General features: G+C 42.3%; 1 non-coding gene across 1 annotated transcript; it reads left to right on the top strand.

Moving 5' to 3' along the window:
• Positions 1-13827: 13827 nt before the first annotated feature.
• Positions 13828-13900, top strand: TRNAF-GAA (transfer RNA phenylalanine (anticodon GAA)). Its single transcript has one exon. It is a non-coding gene; the product is annotated as a tRNA-Phe (tRNA).
• Positions 13901-15164: the final 1264 nt, after the last annotated feature.

Raw genomic sequence — 15164 nt, forward strand, 5'->3', positions numbered from 1 at the left:
TCAACTCAAGCACCAACTTAAGTCCCAACTCATGCGCAACTTATGTCCCAATCCAAGCACCAACCTCAGTCCCTACTCAAGAGCAAACCTAAGTCCCAACTCAAGCGCAAAATTAAGTCCCAACTCCAGTGCCAACTTAAATCCCAACTCAAGTGCCAACTTGACTCCAAACTCAAGCGCCAATTAAAGTCCCAACCCAAGCGCCAACCTAAGTCCCAACCCAAGCGCCAACCTAAGTCCCAACTCAAGCACCAACTTAAGTCCCAACTCAAGCACCAACTTAAGTCCCAACTCAAGCACCAACTTAAGTCCCAACTCAAGCACCAACTTAAGTCCCAACTCAAGCACCAACTTAAGTCCCAACTCAAGCACCAACTTAAGTCCCAACTCAAGCACCAACTTAAGTCCCAACTCAAGCACCAACTTAAGTCCCAACTCAAGCACCAACTTAAGTCCCAACTCAAGCACCAACTTAAGTCCCAACTCAAGCACCAACTTAAGTCCCAACTCAAGCACCAACTTAAGTCCTAACTCGAGAACCAACTTAAGTCCCAACTCAAGCACCAATTTAAGTCCCAATTCAAGTGCCAACTTAAGTCTCAAATCAAGTGCCAACTTAAGTCTCAAATCAAGTGCCAACGTAAGTTCCAACTCAAGGGCCAACGTAAGTGCCAACTCACGAGTCAACTTCCAATTCAAGTGCCAACTTATGTTGCAACTCAAGCGCCAACATTAATCCAAACTCAAGTGAAAGCTTTAGTGCCAACTCAAATGCCGACTTGGGTCCCAACTCAAGCGCCAACTTAGGTCCCAACTTGAGCAACAACCTAAATCCCAACTCAAGCACCAACCTAGGTACCAACTCAAGTGTCAATCTCAGTCCCTACTCAAGCACCAACCTAAGTCCCAACTCAAGTGCCAACCAAAGTCTCAAATCAAGCACCAACCTAAGTCTCGACTCAAGTTCAAATTTAACTCCCAGCTCAAGTGCCAACCTCAGTCCCAGCTCAAGTGACAACATGCAAACTCAAGCGCCAACGTAGGTCCCAGCTCAGGCGTCAACATAAGTCCCAACACAAGCGAAAAATTCAGCCTCAAGTGGCAGCTTAAGTCCTAACTCAAGCACCAACTTAATCTCAACTCAAGGGCCAGCTTAGATCCCAGCTCAAGCACCAACTTAAGTTCCATCTCAAGCACCAACTTAAGTCCAAACTCACCCGCCAAATTAAGTCCAATTCTCAAGCGCCAATTAAAGTCCCAACTCAAGTGCCGAATTAAGTCTAAACTCTAGCACCAAATTAAGTCCCAACTCAACTGCCAACTCAAGTCCCAACTCAAGTGCCAACTTTAGTTCCCAACTCAATTACCAACGTAAGCTCCGACTCAAGTGCCAACGTAAGTGCCAACCCTAGAGCTAACTTAAACGCCAACTTATGTTGCAACTCAAGCACCAACAAAAGTCCAAACTCAAACGACAACTCAAGTGCCAACTCAAACGCCAATTTAAGTCAGAACTCAAGCGCCAACTTAGGTACTAACTCGTGACAACTTTATTGCCAACTCAATGCCAAATAAAGTGTCAACTCAAGTGTCAAGTCCTAACTCAAGTCCCAACTCAAGCTCCAACTCAAGTCCCAACTCTAATCCGAACTCCCTTTGTTCCAGCTTTTTGTTTTCATTTAGGCCAAGGTGAAGGTAAGGGTACTATATTTGGGAAATGGGGAAGGTTAAAGGCAAAGAAAAATGTGTTTAGGGAGAGAAAGGGAAAATTTATGGGAGATACAAGGACAGTGAGAGACTTGCTACGTAATGGGAAATATTTTAAGGTCAAAAGAGGGAAACTTTAGGGAAACTTAGGGACGTAGAGTTGTGTCATAGGAGAAATACAAGAAAGTATTACAAATATTTAAGAAATCAGGGGGGAAAAAATTAAGGAATTAAATGCAAACTAAATCGCTAAGGAAGAGCTGCTAGGATGGTCTCTCTCTCTCTCATTGTCTTCATCTCTCATTTTGTCTCTTCTCTCGTTCGTAATTCAATTCTCTCTTTCTTTCTTTCTCCCTTAATCTCTTCTCTCTCTTTTCCGTCAGTCTCCCTCTTTTTCCCTCGCCCTCCCTTCGAGTTCCTCCACACCAGCAGCGCTTGTACCGGAGCGGCCTCGAACTCGGGTCAGTTGGACTAAGAGTCAAGTGTTAAATCGACCGCATTACCAGGTGTGTGTGTGTGTGTGTGTGTGTGTGTGTGTGTGTGTTTAGAGGAATGACACAGAGGTGGTGGTGGTGGTATGTGCAGGTAAGGTGTGTGTGTGTGTGTGTGTGTGTGTGTGTGTGTGTGTGTGTGTGTGTGTGTGTGTGTGTGTGTGTGTGTGTGTGTGTGTGTGTGTGTGTGTGTGTGTGTGTGGTGATGTGCAGAGGCAGGTAATAGCTGAGGGTTCAGCTGTGCCTCGTCAGCTCCTCCTCAAGGGCGGAACACTCAGCACTAACTTGTCTGCGGCGCCAAAGAACGACCATCACCGCCACACTCTCACCTGCCGTAACGTTTTTTTTTTTTTTTCCCCTGCCACAGCTCCTCCCCTCTGATTTGTGTGATGGTTAATGAGAGGGATGATGATCTTAACAACTTGAACTGCAAAAAATTGTGGTCAAGTGATCTGCTGTCGAAAGGATGCGAGTTTGATCCCAGACATGGGCAAGAAGTTTGATGATGAGATTTTATTGAAGAAAGACTTGACTGGTACTTCACAAGACCCATTTACATGTCAAAAATATTGCCGCTAATACTGCCACATCGGTTACGAATGGGATGATCATTGCACTTGTTTAGTATAGAAGGTGGGTATTACCGCCGAAATGGATGACATGCGAAGGTGTGTAGCCGGTTAGAAGATTGCTGGGTCTCAGGTGGACTATCAAGTTTATTCTCAGAGTCAGTGATCAAAATACAAATTCTGTGAAGCGGTGTGGCCAAACCAGTAATCTTTTCAAGGAGAGGACGTTCTGTACTTTTGATTTTATTGTTGCTTTCTCCCAACGATTTCACTCAGCTGTGCACAGTACTCTACTAGTGAGGGGCTTAATGAATGTTGTATCTATCACCTACAGATTGAAAGAAGTGTTTCCCCAAAGCTGAATAAGACCATCTAGATATTACAGAACAGAGCAAAAAATACGTCATCGCACTAAAAAGGTTAATGTACAACAAAGAAAGGGGTTCCAGCCCTTACTTTCCTTTTAGCCTCCTTGAGCAGCTTGGAAGGCTTCCTAACACCTTTTCCTTACTTATTTATTTTCCATACTGCATCTTTACTATTTATTTTGGGGTCTTTTCAACATCCCTCTATTAGCAATGTATTTTCTATATTACGAGTACACCTTATTATTCAGCTTCGGAGGCAAACAGCTGTTCATTAGCGACTTATTTTCCATACCACACCTTACACTTCAGCTTGGGAGGCTTCCTAACACCTCTTCCTTGACGACTTATTTTCCATACTAGACCTAACTATTGCCTTGCAAATTATACATGAATCTGTAATGCGGACACAGACTGCATAACTGCCATTCAAGAGTATTCTCAACGTGTTATGTGCTAAGAATACTGGGCCTTGTACTATACGCTAAGAATAAAGTGGACAGCATTTTCTTCCCTTGTCCCTCGAGATTACAGTGTATAATTAAGACAAAAATAGCTGGAGTGTGTCATGACGGTATTTGAGCTGGCCAAGGTCATAACCATCATCATCATTAAGAGTGTAATTAACAAAAACAGCTGAGGTGTCATGGCAGTATTTGTGTTAATGTCATCATCATTACTAGGGCAACTTCATATAGGTAAGAAATAACTACTGTACTAATTTAGAATGTACAAAAAGATAAGACATTCCTGCCAGTAATTCAGTGCATCAGACCCCGTGTACCAGAACAGTACAAATAACGCTTTTGATTGCTAGGAATTTTCCTTGGCTGAACGAAGTAACCTGGGATTAGTCTGTGCAAAATGTCCAGGTACAGCCATTAACAGAGTTTCACTGACATCTCTATGCGGGCTGAGACCTTGAGAGGTGTTGCATAAACTATCTGACTGCAATATGAAACACACACACACGCACACACACACACGCACACACACACACACACACACACAAACACAAAAGAGTATGAGAAGAAAGAATATCTCTGTCGCTTGGAGAGAAATGAGAAATGTGGAGAGCAGGGCACAATGCTGGCAGAAGGCTGTTGGCTAACTTTAGCTCTTGGCTGTGTTGAAAGCAATGAAAGAGATAGAGATATAGGATTGTATTCTAAGTGGCTTTAGGGATTTTATTGCATATTTTCTTAAGAGACTGACGCTGAACATTACATCTCAGTATCCCCTTTCATAATACTGACGTCAACTATGTCGATATGTAAAGATATGAACAGCACACAAGAAACTGACGACGGGTAATTGTGCAGAATAAATCACTATGGATGAGATGCAACGAAGCCCCCTGTGCTACCTGGAATACGGCTCAATGTGTACAAAAACCTTACGAGGTCACCACAATCTCCCAAATACCTAAATACGTGCTAAGAATAAAGAAGCGATTTAAAAAGGACATAGATGGTGCACATAAAAGCAGACAACGCCCCACTTGCACCCAGTTTCTGCCTCTACAGCGTCATCAGTATACAGAACAGATGAATACCCCAGCAGGAAGACGACTTAATGAACTGATGTCAGAATTTTAGCTTCCATGACTGATACTTGTTAGAAAGGTGACATATAAATGGCCAATGTGCTCTCAGTTGGTTAAGAAATATGCGTTACCAATGGGAAAAAATAAAACCATAAATGTAACAGGCTGACTTACAATTATAAACACACACACACACACACACACACACACACACACACATACATACAGAGAGAGAGAGAGAGAGAGAGAGGGGTTCTGAGAAAGGGGGTGTAGCAACAGAAAAAAGATGTGAATACTGTAAATACAAAGATCACAGACGGGAAAGACAGATAAAAAGGTATACAGACAAACAGACAGATATACGGAAAAGACACATAAACAGACAGAGGGACATACAGGCAGACATTCAGACAGAAGGACACACACAAAGAAGAAGGACGGACATCCAGGAAGTAGAGGGAGGAGAACACAAACGTTCGTTGAAAAGGAAGTGCAGCAGTATGAAGGCACTTTTAAACATACATACATACATTCATACATACAAACATAAATACATACATACAGAGACAGGTGGAGAGACAGGGTCATTATTATGCAGAAACATACATACAAACGGAAAGACAGACACATTCTTTTATAATCAATCATACATACATACAGACGTACAGAGACAGACAGGACAGAGACAGAAAAAAAAAAAAGTAGATAAAGTTGACGTGAGTAAAGGGCGAGGAACAGAGTATGAGTGTTCGTGGAAAGGGAGTGTAAGTATCAAGGTGTTCCCAGGTGTTTATTGTCCAGGTAAGGCAACACCACGCCTTCCCAGATTCCCAGCACACGGCCTTGCTACATGTGTGTGTGTGTGTGTGTGTGTGTGTGTGTGTGTGTGTGTGTGTGTGTGTGTGTGTGTGTGTGTGTGTGTGTGCACGCGCACGCGCGAGCATCCTGGAATATTGCACAGTGGTAGGGGCAACAAGAAAGGATAAGGTACGATATTAATGATGCTGTTACTACTACCACTACTATTACTACTGCATTATTACTATCGCCACAGATATGCACATGTAAACAACAAGAAGTATTTCACGGACAAAGAAATGAATGTAGGAATAAATATGTTAATAAATAAATAAATGAGTAAATACGTTAATCTTACAACGCCATACTCAAACATTTCCTTTCGCCCCACAGTCACCCCCTCGCTGCCATAACCTCACTCATATATTTATCTTTATTAACATCACGTAATGTTGCTCGTGTGAGGGAAGTACAGCAATTGAAAGGTTATCTCTTCCCTCCGAGGACGCATTCGTTTTCCATGTTCTTGCTACAACTACAGTAGATGATATTATCCAGCACAGGCGAGAGGTTTCGAACTCGAGGGGTAAAATACAGCCTTTGTCAACCCCTTCACCGACAAAGGCCCTTCCTGAGTTGTATATAATCGTTTCAAGAATGCACGAATGAAACAGAACAAACCAGAATGAAATAAAACGAAGAATGAAATAGAATTAGGAGCGAAGTAGAATGAAAAATGAAACAGACTGAAAGAACGAAATAAAATGAAGGAATGAAATACAATGAAGAATGACGCAGAATGAAAGGGTGAAATAAAATGAAAAATGAAATAGAAAGAATGAAACAAAATGGAGTTACGAGTATGCAGAAAAATACATCATCGGACTGAGGGCGTTAATGGTTGGCAGACAGGATGAGGGTAAGTGACTTAACCCCTTCAATACGGCGACATCTTTTTCTTACTGATTCAGCTTTATTGAAAATTTCTCATGACCGATGTATCTTACCCCAGAGATCCAGTTTATATTACCTGGAAAAACCCTCAACATCCAATTCATTCCCTTCCCCAACAACCTGCCCTACACATCAGCTTTCCCTCCTCACCCACTTTCTTTCACCTCCCTCCCTCTCTCCCTCTACCCTACCTCCCATCCCCTCTTCTGTGCCTTACCATTCCCATTCATTTCCCCCTAGCCCCTCTCATCTCTTCCAACTCCCTCCCCTCCCCTTACATTTCTCTCCTCTCCTCTCCTCTTTTCTCTTCCCTTCCTTTCCCCTCCCTTCCCCTCCCCTCCCCTCCCCTTCCAGGCTGTCTGAACTGGACTAGGATTCTAGAAGTGACGTTTATTCGTCACACCATAAAATAATGTAAACAAACATAAATTAATGAGTAAATAAATAAATGTACTGTATACATAAATATAGGGAAGCAAGTTACATGCTGTATGTAATTATGTATGTATGTATGTATGTGTATCTATCTATCTATCTATCTATCTATCCATATATATATATATATATATATATATATATATATATACCATACAAATAAAAATATCATATTTGTCTACATCTATCTATCTACCTGTCTATAAAACGTACGTAACCAAGTCATGTGATAAGGTCACCAAAAACATTATAATGAACATGCACATAAGGAATACTAATAATATTTCTATCCTCAACACCAAAAAGCAAAGGCACAACGATAAGAAATTACTCTGAACAAAAACAACAACAAAATACAAGAACATTAGTATAAACAACAGCTATATTATGATCCACATCATCATTAAAAAAAAAAAAAACTATAAAAAAACGAAATAAACAAAAAACAACAAACAAAACATCCCAAGAGCAGGAATTTACATATAAAAAGCTTTCAAAACAAAAATCCCAAAAACATCAGTCACAGCTACTACAACAATCACAACCACAACAAAAACAACCACAAGAGGAGCAAAAACATCACTCATGGACACTCTCTAACCTTGCATCTTACGACACAGGAAATAGATGCCGATAGTGCCACTACCACCACCACCACTACCAGCACTACCGCTGGCATCACCACAACAGCTACTAACATTATCACCACTATTACCCCTACAACTACAAGTATTTCCACCATCCCAACTACAAACATCACAACCACAACTAAGGCATAACCACCACCACAACCATCATTACCACCACAACTACCGACATTTTCGCCACCACAACCAACATCACCACCACAGATACCATCACCACATTACCACTGCCACAGCTAACAATATTATTACCACCACAATTACCAGTATTACCCCTACCACAACTACCAACATTACCAACACCACAACTACTAACCTTACCAACACCACAACTACCAATATCACCGCCACCACAACTACCAGCATAATCATCCCTACCACAACTATACCAATGGCAACTATGACCACCAACACTACCACTCCACCACAACTACCAACATTATTATCCCTACCACAACTATACAAATGGCACCAAAGATATAATTAACAACATTACCACCACCACAACTACCAACATTTCCACCACCAACAGTATCATCATTACAATTACCAACATTGTCATTCCTATAACTACCAACATTACCCCAGCTACCAACAACTCCACTACCACAACTACCAACATTATCAGTGCTCTTAATTTTTTTTCTTATAAATTTTCCTTCTACATCTCTTTTCCTCCTCCTCTTCTTCTCCACCTTCTTCCATTTATCTCTTTCTCACTCCTTTCTCTCCATCTATTTCTATTCCATTTTCGTTTGTTTAATTTTTCCAGTTTTATTCCTTTGGTCTACTGTTCGTCTCTCTCTCTCTCTCTCTCTCTCCCTCTCTCTCACACACACACACACACACACACACACACACACACACAATATTCCTCAATAATCGCAAGGGGAAATGTCAAGAAATGTGAGAAGCATCATCTTCTTATTCTCCTTCTTTTTTCTTATATTCTATGATGATGGTGATGATGATGATGACGACAACAACAACAACACCAACTACTACTACTACTATTACCATTATTAATCATCATCATTTTTTGCATTACCATAACGATGCTAACACAATTATCCTAACTACCCTACCTAACCTAAACCAGCAAACCTGACCCACCTAACCTATACCATTGCACCGAACTGACCATCCCTAACAAGACCAGGATCTCTCACTGTAGCAGAACGAAGCCAAAACCGATAATACAGTAAAAACAATATACAAAAATATACAGAGGTGAAAAAACTCTATAAAACTAACCAGGCACCCAAAAATATACTCAGGATGTAACATTTTATAATCTCTATAAACGAAAAAGAAAAATTATTGGTGGCGATAAGGTGGTGTCATCACAATTGGTTCATTTTAAAACACAAGGTTACACGTACAGTAAATCCGGTTCACTGAGGTAGAAGGTAGATACGGTAGGTACAGAGAGAGAGAGAGAGAGAGAGAGAGAGAGAGAGAGAGAATCAGAGCTGGATCGTATCAAGCCAGGACTTGCGATTAATTCTCTTCGTAAGTAAGATTTGTTATTGTAATTAGGACAACGAAAGCACCAGGGACGGTTGTCATAATAAACAGAAGGTACGATGATTTATGGGCATATTTGCGAGTAATTCTCTGTCGTAACTAATTCTCTCTCCTCGTAACTAATTCTCTCTCCTCGTAACTATTTCTCTGTCGTAACTAATCCTTTGTCGTAACTAATTCTCTACGGTAAGTAATCCTGTATCGTAAGTAGCTCTCTATCGTAACTAACTCTGCCATAATTCTCTGTCGTAACCAATTCCCCTTCTCTGGGATATACAGAGTGGCCTATATGCTCTTTTCTCCACTCAGTTTCTCATGTGTTAACGGCCCAGTCAGCGTCATCAGTGTCTATCCTGCATCATTTAATCCTTTCCTGCTACACTCACGCCCACAACAGCAGACTAAGCCATCCCTCCAACATGCCAGATACCCCCAGCGATTGTCAAGTGGAGTGCTTTTTATGAACCACCCTGTATTATCCAAGCTACACCGTCCTTGAACCTCGAGGACGACCTGTTTGTTTTATGCTTGTTACCCGCCACTCGGAAACATCCCAAAGTCAGAGAGTTACTGCTCTTTTTAATTTTATCCTATTGTTCATGTAATCCTTCATTGCCCCTTTAGGAACATAAGGGTCATAAGCTAAATAACTATGCTCTTTTTACTTTAACTTGGCCTAATTTTACCATCTCTCCATCATGAATGCCGAGTAAGAATATGGTGCTGGTCACAAAGAAGTACTATGGAATGAAGGTACAGCCGTTGCACTGTATTATGCCACTGAGTTACGCTAAATAAGCGACAAAAGAAAAAAATTGGCCAAGTTAATATGAATATTGGATAAGTCCCAACATTTAAAAGGAAAGTGACCGACCGCTGCCCCTGAGGGATACTATGTGAGCAATAAACACCCTTATAAGCAATATCCGGTTGGAGCGCCTTAACCTACTAGACCATCGGGTGTCCGTATGTCTGTATGCAGGTTACTACGCAGTGTAATAAAAGGCTTCCATGGCTACAGGAAACTATTATGCTTGTCTTGAGTGTAGAGTTACCTAATACGGCTTGTGTCAGTAGTCATGCGATGGTAGCACTATATCATGTGTCTGGATGATGGGAGATCCACTTTACACATGCATTATTATTTCAAAAGAGAATATTGATGTGTAATATGCACAAAAATCGCAGTGGAAGAGGTGGTACGAAGTTTCTATGCCATCGTGAAAACATCCCCAGAATTACCACCACTGCAACTTGTGTCACCACCTTAGTAACAAGCGCTCAAGTGCATCCTATACGCGTGTCAAGGAAGTAAGGGGCCCTCAAGTGCAGGCAATACGTCAAGGCATTTACAAGTGGCGGCGGCTCAACCTTCAGTGCCAGTCAGCGCTTAAGTGACTGTCAGTGGGATGATGACCTTCTTCAGTTCCTCCTTTTACCAGCCTTTTCTTCTTCTTCCCCCTGTGTGTGTGTGTGTGTGTGTGTGTGTGTGTGTGTGTGTGTCCAAGAGCCTACAGGATCCTAAAGCAAGCACACACACCAGGACACAATCACAAACACACTGTCAAATACACTGACAGCACAAACAAGGGAACAAAAGCAAACATTGCAGTACACACAACAAAGAACACACACACACACACACACACAAATAACAACTGGATGTAGACAGGAAGACACCACACACACACACACACACACACACACACACACACACACAAATAACACCTGGATGTAGAAAGGAAGATACCACACACACACACACACACACACACACACACACACACAAACACACACACACACACAAATAACACCTACAAGTAGACAGGAAGACACGACACAACACCACACACACACACACACACAAATAATACCTACAAGTAGACAGGAAGACGCGACACAAAACCACACACACACACACACACACACACACACACACACACACACACACATGGTTCCTTACAACACATACTAGTTCCTTCCTGAAGACAACAGCTTCTTCCCGGATGTGATCAAGACAGCACCTGCAGTCAACACATTCTTCTCTCTCTCTCTCTCTCTCTCTCTGTTTGATGATTTGTCTGTCTGTATGTGAAAAAAAAAAAAAGGTGAACTAAAGAAGACTAAAGAGAGATGACTGAAAACGAAGGAAGAATGACGAGGATGGACTAATATCGACTACAGTGCTTACACTTTAACTTGGCCCGGATTTTCATTCTTTTTTAAACTTGACTCAAGTATCTGAGTGGCAGAAAACGACACTGCAATGGCTATACATCCTGTCTACAAGTTTCTGTGACTAGCAATATATTCTAGTTTTAATATTTTGTTACCACTCAATAGCCACTACGGAGAGATGGCAATTTTGGGTCGTTAACGTAAAAAGAATACAACTAGGATTATTAACACACTAAGACGCAGACAAAACATCAACCGTGTAGGAAACCTATGGGGCGGCCCCATAGAGGCGGATGCTTAGCTGCGGTTGACGTGCTTGCTCGGCTAGGCGGACCGTGGGCGAGCAACAATAACAACAACAACAAAACAGGGTCATACTGACATGTACTATACATACATCAAGAGGTACAGAGGGCATGATAGGGAGCTTCCTAATGACACGATAATATGGGCCATAGTAATCTTTTTATGAATTTTGTGTGAAGGGAAGTGGTTAGCGAAGGAAGAAGAAGTAACTGAATAATAAGACTGTGTTAGAGAGCAGGTTTCTCATGGCTTTAGTGGAAAGGGAAGAGGCTAGAGACGGGATTTAATGTAGGTGACCTGGAGTGCAGATTCCCCTGGCCCGTATCTTTCTTCCTTCTTCTTCCCTTTTCCCCCTCCCTCCTTTCTCCTCTATTTTCCCCTCCCTCTCTCTATCTCTCCTTCCCTTCTATCTTCCTATTTCCCTCCCTTCTACTTGTCTTTCCCCCACCTCTTACTATCTCCTCTCCCCTATACTTTATATCTCCCACCTATAAACGCCCTCCCTTTCTTAACTATTTCTCCTCCCCTACCCTCCCCCTTATCTCCCACATCCCCTCCTGTATCCCCTTTCTTGTTATTCACACCCCCCTCCCGTCCTCCCAAATTCCTTTACCCCTCCACCACCTGGCCTTCATTTCATCACAACACTCTCCGCCAACGCTTGCTATCATCTGCAGAACACACGGCCCTCCAGACAACACACGCCAGCCGGAGGTATGGTATGCTACAGTATGTATGCCATGGACACAACTTGGCCACATGCACCAACAACTTTACCATCAATCCTCAGTCGTAGCTAGTCTTTTTTATTTTTTTTTTACTTTTTATTTATTTATATATTTTTAGGATGATATACATGGGAAGAATCTGCATTCTCCTTGTCTTTTCTGATCACTCCCTTGTAATAACCTGGATTTTTTTTTTTTTTTTCAAGGATGAGAAAGATGGGGAGATGCTAAACACTCTTTGTCCTTCCTGCCAAAACATAACCCAGTTACGAGATGCTCTGAGACGTGATCTCGTGGGCTTAGTAGGCTCACTGGCGCCTGTTCATTGAGTCATTTTGTTTTTTTTACACCTGAAGCTTCTAAGGAACACAGTGACATCATTTATATTTTTTCTTGCTACCGCCAGACATTTTCTTTCAGTTTAGGAAAGACCTTACATATATTTATTTTTTTCAACGTTTGTTTATATCTTTTAACCGCTCTAAGGCTGCATAAGTAATATACTAAAGAATAACATAGTACATGTAGGGAAAATACTGTTAAGATAGGGGTGCTGGGAAGTCTACTACCCCACTAAAATACTTGGGTCTGAGTCCTGGTGACGGAGGTGATGACGGAGAACAGAGAGAGAATGACACTAGGCCAGCATGATAGTACGATAACGTCTTAACTTCTAATTTTATTGCTACCAGATGATTGATTACTTACTGTACGAAAGGCCTCTCACCAAAGAGTTAGTGGAGACATTTTAGAAATAAACTGGTAAGGAACGGGTATAGTAATAACATAGCCAAAAAGTTGATAAAATTGAAGTAGACTAGTGGTAGCATTAAAACAGTGGTAAAAACAGTACAGTGGCCTTCGTTAAACAACGAAAATTTGGTCCTTTGAGTCACGATAGTGGAGGTGGAGACGAAATATGATGTTCGGGGTGACAACGATAACAGCAGGCCAGCAGGATAATACACCATGACGTTTTAACTTTCACTGTTGATGCTGCCCGAAAAACTCCCTCGTAGTGAAGAAGTCTGCGAGTAATATACTATGTAGTAATAAACCGGGAAGGAAGAGGCACTACAGTCGATTTGTCTTAATCTGACAGCACTAGGCGAATTCCATAACTTCTGTATTAAGTCGCGGTTGCATGAAATTCCACAGACCTTAGTTATGAGGTCGTAATGAATCTTCTTTGCTACTAGTCAGATCAATCCTCTAATCTGACTACACTTGGCAATTAACCGAGCTGGAGAGGTTAGATATCTTCGCCAGGTGAGAACAAAATGGGCTACAGGAGGTCTCATAAACCCACGCGAATAAACCCAGGGTAACGTAGGCGATGACAGAGTACAGTGCTGGGGGTGAGGCCGGTAGCTGATTACCCATTTAAGTGGCATCTAAGAATTCGAAGCACCTCTTCCTGAGCAACTTAATTTGCATATTACACCTGAACATTCATTTTTTTGCTTTTCGTGCGTTCGTTTGTCTGTTTGAGAGAGAGAGAGAGAGAGCGCCGGTATCTTGTTCATGTGGAGCTGCCTGACCTGGATTCAAGATGACACTGCAGCAATCACCCCTCACCGCCTAGATAGCTCAGTTGGGAGAGCGTTAGACTGAAGATCTAAAGGTCCCCGGTTCGATCCCGGGTCTGGGCAGTTACGTTTTTCCCGTGTCAAACGCGAACCCATTGGACTGCAGGCTGAAGCTGTCCTCCTCCTGCAGTCCCCCATCCTTCTTATGGGAACAGGGAAGAAGGTGAATGACGTTTGTATAAAGCAGTGGAGTCGTCCAGTTATATCGGTGCCACCACACGAAGGCGTCCCTCTCCAGACCCACCAACAGAATGAAGTGTACTAGTAATTACACGTCGTCTTTTCCTCATGGCATAAAAAAAAAAAAAAAAAAAATGTCTACACTGATAAAGCAGCGAACGTCAGCATGGAGGAAAATATGATACAAATACGCGAACTGTAGGTGTGCGAACTTTCCCAATAACCAGCCATAGCACCACACCTCACTCTTCCCCTGGTGTTGCTCAGTGTCTCACCTTAGTAGAATTAAACAGTCTGGAGGCAGCGTGGAGACAGGGATAAGGAGATGCAGAGAGAGAGAGAGAGAGAGAGAGAGAGAGAATGAGAATTCTACTACTCTGTGTGTGTGTGTAATTCACCGGGTCGGTCAGGATCACCCGATGGTCGTGATCGTCAGCCTTTACCCTCCCGGAAGGGAGCTGAGAGCTCATATAGTCCGATCTAAGGGCAAGGCTGTGACCTTCACACACGCACACACCCATCCCCTTGCTCAAGGGGGACAGTAACCACCCACTTCGTCAGTGAAACTTTTCGCAACCTAAGCGAGGCGCGAACTCCCGTCTACCAGATGGCAAGCGAGAACGTTACCACTGCACCAGCGAGCAGTGTGTGTGTGTGTGTGTGTGTGTGTGTGTGTGTGTGTGTGGTGAATATGCAGTCTGGTGTCTATTAACTCAAGGATTATGCAATTAATGGATAAAAGAGATAAAATAACTGTACATATTCATTTTCACTTTTTAAGCTTCCCTTTACATCATCATCATCATCATCATTGCCAGATGCCATGTATCCCAAACGGGGTGGTCAAGGGCTTAGAGTTAATTGTTTTACAGGGAAGGGCACTAATCCTCCACCAACCCCACTTGACACGTAGGGAGAACACGCTTTATCTAAATTACGACATTATGGAATTACATTTGAATATGAGTTAAATGTTTCAGTTGCACACATTTGTTTGATCACTGGAAACACAAAGAGCGCGCGCACACACACACACACACGCGCACGCACGCACGCACGCACGCACACACACACACACACACACACACACACACACACACACACACACACACACACAACCAATAATAAAAACTACTCTTTGGAAAAG

The sequence above is a fragment of the Coenobita brevimanus genome, chromosome 94, assembly GCF_032717465.1.
Source record: "Coenobita brevimanus isolate Jiangsu-jjx chromosome 94, ASM3271746v2, whole genome shotgun sequence".
In the NCBI taxonomy this organism is placed as follows: domain Eukaryota; kingdom Metazoa; phylum Arthropoda; class Malacostraca; order Decapoda; family Coenobitidae; genus Coenobita; species Coenobita brevimanus.